A 7,611-nucleotide genomic window follows, 5' to 3' on the forward strand; every position below is an offset into this window, starting at 1 on the left:
CAGTCCCAGAGTATGATGTTCTCCTTCCTGTGTCCATGTGTTCTCATTGTTCAATTCCCACCTATGAGTGAGAACATGCAGTGTTCGGTTTTTTGTTCTTGCGATAGTTTACTGAGAATGATGATTTCCAATTTCATCCATGTCCCTACAAAGGACATGAACTCATCATTTTTTATGGCTGCATAGTATTCCATGGTGTATATGTGCCACATTTGCTTAATCCAGTCTATCATTGTTGGACATTTAAGTTGCTTCCAAGTCTTTGCTATTGTGATTAGTCCCACAATAAACATACGTGTGCATGTGTCTTTATAGCAGCATGATTTATAGTCCTTGAGTATATACCCAGTAATGGGATGGCTGGGTCAAATGGCATTTCTAGTTCTAGATCCCTGAGGAATCACCACACTGACTTCCACAATGGTTGAACTAGTTTACAGTCTCACCAACAATGTAAAAGTGTTCCTATTTCTCCACATCCTCTCCAGCACCTGTTGTTTCCTGACTTTTTAATGATCGCCATTCTAACTGGTGTGAGATGTTATCTCATTGTGGTTTTGATTTGCATTTCTCTGATGGCCAGTGATGGAGAGCATCTTTTCATGTGTTTTTTGGCTGCATAAATGGCCATACTGCTCAAGGTAATTTACAGATTCAATGCCGTCCCCATCAAGCTACCAATGACTTTCTTCACAGAATTGGAAAAAACTACTTTAAAGTTCATATGGAACCAAAAAAGAGCCTGCATTGCCAAGTCAATCCTAAGCCAAAAGAACAAAGCTGGAAGCATCATGCTACCTGACTTCAAACTGTACTACAAGGCTACAGTAACCAAAACAGCATGGTACTGGTACCAAAACAGAGATATAGATCAATGGAACAGAACAGAGCCCTCAGAAATAACACCACATATCTACAACTATCTGATGTTTGATAAACCTGAGAAAAACAAGCAATGGGGAAAGGATTCCCTATTTAATAAATTGTTCTGGGAAAACTGGCTAGCCATATGGAGAAAGCTGAAATTGGATCCCTTCCTTACACCTTATACAAAAATTTATTAAAGATGGATTAAAGACTTAAACGTTAGACCTAAAATCATAAAAACCCTAGAAGAAAACCTAGGCATTACCATTCAGGACATAGGCATGGGCAAGGACTTCATATCTAAAACACCAAAAGCAATGGCAACAAAAGCCAAAATTGACAAATGGGATCTAATTAAACTAAAGAGCTTCTGCGCAGCAAAAGAAACCACCATCAGAGTGAAAAGGCAACCTACAGAAAGGGAGAAAATTTTTGCAACCTACTCATCTGACAACTGGCTAATATCCAGAATCTACAATGAACTCCAACAAATTTACAAGAAAAAAACAAACAACCCCATCAAAAAGTGGGCAAAGGACATGAATAGTGTTGGTACATTTTTGTTTAGTTTTGTCACAAATAAGGGGCTTGTTTAGGGTACTTTCCACTAATTAGATCTATTTGTACAGAGTCATGCAAAGATAGTGTCTTTGTTTTTCTATGAAGACATTTTCCAGCAGGTAAGAATATGTAACTATCATTCTACATTATGTTTAAGCATCTTTATATTTTGGTCATCTGCTTTGGATAGTGCCATACTTCCCTAACAACTGAGATAATGAGAAACCTGTGTGGGACTGTGGAAACTGTAGACTGTATTTTTATAATCATGGAGCAGCCATCCGCACCCATGTGTTTTATGATCAAACACACACGGCCAAGATATCTACGTTAAAGTTTAGTGATAGCAGCATTGCTTTTCTGGACTATGATGTGAGTATTTGAAACAACTGACAAGAGATGTTCATTGAAAATTTGTGTGATATGTTGAAATGTAGCTAATGTCTTAAATACCATATGATTTTGTTGAAGGAATTCTAATTGGGAAAGTTAAGCTAGCAAACATGAAAATTTTTCATAATAGGCAATGTATATTTAGTTTTTATATATAGCTTAACTTGTTTTCCTTTTCTATTTGCCAAATAAGAATAAAAACATGTTCCATATTACACGTATAATAAACCAATTTATTTTAAATCATAATATTTGTTTATGGGATGTTTTATTTTATAGCTTTTATTAATAAAGGTGTGCAATCCCTTTCAGATATGTTTTATTAGAGAGCTTAAAATTGCAGATCATGTCAAATGTGTTAGAGTGTGAAGGAACCAATACCTGTTATGCTCTGGAAGCATAATATTTGTTTTTACTTATGAAACTAAAAATAATCCCAGCAAACATACTAGTAAATAAATATGCTCAGGAAAGTACCTAGTCTATTGTCATTTAAATTGATTTATAAAACTGTGACTGTGAAATATAATATTTTAGAGGTTTTTTGTTTTTATGGCGTTATTTTGTTTGAAAATGTCATATTCTTAGGAAACTATGTTAAATCATTTTTTCTAGAAAAATGTTAATTTAGCAGTTTACATTGAAAGCCTAGTAAGCCTATCTTTCAGTTTCTAAAGTATTTTATTTTTAATTGTTCATTACTTAAATCATACAGGATAGTTTACATAACCTATTTTTTACTAGTAAACATTTAAATAGCCAAAAGAATTATTCTGCTGAAATCTAGTTCTGATGATGCAAGAGTGAAATGGCACTAAACCTTGCAGTTTAGTGCAAGAAAGGTGTGAAAAAATAACTGAATTGTCTATAGACTGCATTATTCCCTTGTGTTCTTCAGCAGGTGCATCTCTATCACTCTACAACTTCAGCAATACCAGAACTCTGGAATCAGCTGGAAGTGGTAATGTGAAGGAGACATGTGGAATGTTCATCACAGCTGGCTTCTGGAGACAGCTCAAACTCTCTCTGCACATGTCCTCTTCCACTGCCAGATTTATGTAAATGGAATCAACCTGTCTACATTTGAGGTTTAGTAATTATGCTGTTTTCCTCAGCAATGAATAATCAGAAAGCTTGGGTTTGTATATCTACTTGTTCCATTCTTCTCTGTAAGTTAAGTTTTTCCTTAACTGTCAGAGCTAGAGAATTTGAGCAACGATGTGTTTTTTCTTTTGAATTTTGTTTTCTTTTTCAAGTAGGATCCTGCCTGTGTTTGTTATGGCTACCCCAAAAAGCCTCCTGAGTCACCCCAAGAACTCACAGGTGGTTGCACTTCCAGTATACCCTCACTAAATGGAATCTTTCTGAAGAAGATTTTAAAAGAATCCTAGCCTCACTGAATTATCTCATTAATCTTCTTATAGCTTGTGAATACTCATTTATTAACTACAATTTCTCTGTTTTCTGATTTTAGCCTTCTTTTCATTTCCTGAGCTCTCCTCAATGGTGGGTCCAACTTTTTCACTGCAATTCTGCTTGCTTCTCATCAAGATACATTCCATCATAGGTAAAATTATTACTCATATAATTAAATTATTAGTTTCTAGGGCATATAATTTTATTGTGTGCACCCAAAAGGCTTTCCTGAATTATACATATCTTATCACTTTATTTTTCCTGGACTATGTCTATAAATCTTTTCAAGTTGACAAAGATCTGCATGATTTGTTTTGATTCTATGCTCACAGTGAAGCATTCAAGAACACTAATAACACCTATCATTTATTGAGCCCTTACCAGGTGCCAGCCAGTATTCTAAGCACTTTATTTGTTTTAATAAAACAACAACTCTAAGAGGTAAGATCTATTGGAATCCCCATTCTAAAAAATGATGAAAGTAAGAGACAGAGAGCCTTAGTAAATGGCCTATAATCTCACAAAAAATAGTGAAACTGAAGTTGTAGCTGAAGCAGTGTGGCTCCAGTGTCCACATTATTCACCACATGCTACACTTTCTCTCTAAGGATGTCCTGGATCTTACTTAAGTAGGTACATACTGGGTGAGAAACTTACAGTCATTATTTACTCACTGTAATCATGAAATTCCATGTCCCACTGACTACCATTTTTCAGGTAAGAATCATGAGCTTGGACATTTTTATTTAATTATAAATTCCTAAAAATGAAAACATTGTCAGCAGAATACCATAAAGGAGAGCTGCACTAATAGTTCTGTAGGTAGTTGACTAGAAAGGATTCTGAATTTCTCAAATTTATTTCCAGTGTTTTCCAGACAGCAAACTTAGAAAGATTTGTAAATGCATTCAGAAAATGACTCAAATCCACTCCTCCTTACACTGAACTTATTTCTCCTAGGGTATGCTTCTTTTTGAGTGCTCTTGGTATCTAAATAGTGTTATGAATAGAACCATGTACCACTGTTCTGTACCTCTTTCTACAGTGTCCATTTTCTCCTCTATCAGTTCATAGCTCATCCCAAGAATTCAGAAAAAAATTATCATGGCATATTTGGTAATTGGTGATAGTCATAAGTTAGTTCACTTGAGTTCAAATTAACTGCTGAAAATTAGAATATTGTATGTAAGTGTTGTAAAAATTGGAATATATGCAAGGATAAAATGGAGAGAATCACAGCTCCTTATATGGTGGACAGAAAGTCAGAACAACTAGTTGCTACAGGGAATAATGTAATAAGTAATATCATCGCTATTTATACAGTTCAGAGTCCTGTCTTTTGGCATTTAATGAAAGACTAACAAAGACTGAACATACTTTGAGGCATGAAGGAATGAAGGTTAACAGTAGAAGGCGAGTGTACTGAGTGAGGTATTTCAGAAGATGTTATTCTTGGTGCTACACAGATCATATTATAAAGATACCACACATACAAACACAAAGGATTAAATCTATGTTAATTTATTTATTTAGAGTTTGTTACCACCAGCAGAAAGTAAGTTTCTTGAGACAAAGACTTTGTTGCCTATTCATTATAGCTGACTTCAGTTGCAAGAAAAATGTTTTTAATAAGAAGTTATAAAATGTATGAATTGCTGTTGGGACTTTAACACTTCTGTATGGAATATTCACTAAACTTAGAGGTAGAAGCCTTTACTTGTGGCTGAAACTAAAATCTTTGAGGAGAAATAGAATCGTCAAGGGAAGTTAGGCTCTTTGGATGAGAAACTCAATAGAGACTCACTAAATGTTTATTGTGTTTGAATCACTATTCAGGATACAACAATGAAGACATGCTCTGTGACACAATGGATGTAATCATATTCCTCTTCACTTTTTCATTACAGGTCCTGTTCTCCTGTGCTCTAACCTCTGATACAAGCCTGAAAGAAGAGTAAATGAGAAACAATAACAATATTACAGAATTTGTCCTCCTAGGCTTTTCTCAGGATCCTAGTGTGCAAAAAGCATTATGTGTCATGTTTTTACTCACATATATTGTGACCATGGTGGGGAACCTATTTATTGTGGTGACTATTATTGCCAGTCATTCCTTGGGCTCCCCAATGTATTTCTTCCTTGCCTGACTGTCATTTATAGATGTTGTGTATTCCACTACCATTTCTCCCGTATTGATTGTAGACTTACTCTGTGATAAAAAGGCTATTTCCTTCCCAGCTTGCATGCGTCAGCTATTTATAGATCACTTGTTTGGGGGTACAGAGATCTTCCTTCTGGTTGGGATGACCTATGATTGCTATGTTGCCATCCATAAGCCACTGCACTATTTGACCATCATAAATCGACGGGTGTGTGTCCTTCTGTTGCTGGTGGTCATGACTGGAGGTTTTGTGCATTCTTTGTTTCAAATTATTGTTGTGTACAGTCTCCCTTTCTGTGGCCCCAATGTCATTGACCACTTTTTCTGTGACATGTACCCATTATTGGAACTGGCATGCACTGACACCTACTTTATAGGCCTCACTGTGGTTTTCAATGGTGGAGCAATCTGTATGGTATTCTTCACCCTTCTATTAATTTCCTATGGAGTCATCCTGAACTCCCTTAAAGCTTACAGTCAGGAAGGGAGGCGAAAAGCCCTGTCTACCTGCAGCTCGCACATTACCATTGTTGTCCTGTTTTTTGTTCCCTGTATTTTCATGTATGTTAGACCTGTCTCAAACTTCCCTATTGATAAATTCATTACTATGTTTTACACAGTTATCACACCCATCTTGAACACTTTTATATACACATTGAGAAATTCAGAGATGCAAAGTGCTATAGAAAAACTCTTTTGTAAAAGTTAGCTATAGCTAGAATAAGAGGGTTCCTTCTCATGTAGATAAGGAGGATGTAGACAAGGTCTTTCCAGTGAAATTTTCAGACTTCTAAGGGTAATTCAAGGATCTTGAAGTGGAGTTGATGCTCCCAGCTCAATTAAGAAGTCATCCCATCATGGCATCTGTTTGAATTTCAAGATCTCAACCTCTGTATCCAGACTGAGAGTGGATGGGGCTGCTTGGGTTCAGGTCCTATTTTGTACTTTTTAAATTATACTTTTTCTATATTACATATCTATTGAGTCAGGTTATTTCTCCCATATGCCCAGCACAGAATGGGGAAAGGGAGGAAAAGGGAATTAAAATAGATGCTCCTGTTAGAAAGGGAAGGCTATGGTGCTTCCTTCAGTGTAATTTATTTAAAGACTTGATGGAATATACAATCACCATATTCACAAATGTCTTTGAAACTGGCCCTTCTCAGACTTTAGCTGAAACTACGTACAGTCAGATAATACTCTTAGAAATCTTAGAATTATGTTTGTCTAGTTTAAAATACTTATGATAGAGTCCATTAAATTTTTCTGAAGTCTTTTCATAGTGTCTTAACATCCACAGCTTTGAAATGACTTATTTTGATGACCTTTCTTACTTTTAGAATACTTAGCTCTTTGCAGAGACTGGAAAGGGAAACCATTTTTATTTTTGAAACCAACAACTTCTGGCTCTTTTACGTTTCTTATAAATTCTGTTTGCAAATGTAACAGTTAATCTTTTAAGTAATTTTTTTTTTTTTTTTTTCTGAGAAGGAGTCTCGCTCTGTCGCCCAGGCTGGAGTGCAGTGGCCGGATCTCAGCTCACTGCAAGCTCCGCCTCCCGGGTTCACGCCATTCTCCTGCCTTAGCCTCCTGAATAGCTGGGACTACAGGCTCCCGCCACTGTGCCTGGCTATCTTTTTGTATTTTTAGTACAGACAGGGTTTCACCGTGTTAGCCAGGATGGTCTCCATCTCCTGACCTCGTGATCCGCCCACCTTGGACTCCCAAATTGCTTTAAGTAATTTTTTAAAAAAATCTATGACTTATTATAAGATACAGTGCTGTAAGAAACAGCTGTAACTTTCAATATTCTATTTGTAAATTTTAGCCGAATCCACCTATTCATTAAGTACATTTTTTATCTTCTACCTTACTATAGGTGACAGAATTACTAAATTTTTTTAGCAGTAGATAGTGACTCACTTTTTTCAGAGCGTCCTTAACAGTGACTTCTGTCTTTTCAGGCTTTACTTACAATATCCTGGAGGCGCCCAATTTTTGAGTACTAAAGCCAATGCCATACACTTTAAATTGTTGTTATGGAAGCACCACACCTTGAGGTGACACTTTTTATTCTGATCCTGTCTTCATGTATGGTGCAGGACTCCACAGTTTTTGTGATTTCAAACAATCATCATTTTATTTTATCTCAAAATTTTGTGAGTCTGGAATTCTGGCAGTTGTTGGCTGGGTATTTCTTCTGTTTTGTGTGG

The 7,611-nt window shown here is 36.0% G+C and overlaps 1 pseudogene; it reads left to right on the plus strand.

The window, feature by feature from the left end:
* The first annotated feature begins 5,195 nt into the window (after positions 1-5,195).
* LOC100989428 (olfactory receptor 4A8-like) lies at positions 5,196-6,107 on the plus strand (annotated as a pseudogene).
* The last annotated feature ends 1,504 nt before the right edge of the window (positions 6,108-7,611 follow it).

This window comes from Pan paniscus, chromosome 9 (genome assembly GCF_029289425.2).
Source record: "Pan paniscus chromosome 9, NHGRI_mPanPan1-v2.0_pri, whole genome shotgun sequence".
NCBI classification, from domain to species: domain Eukaryota; kingdom Metazoa; phylum Chordata; class Mammalia; order Primates; family Hominidae; genus Pan; species Pan paniscus.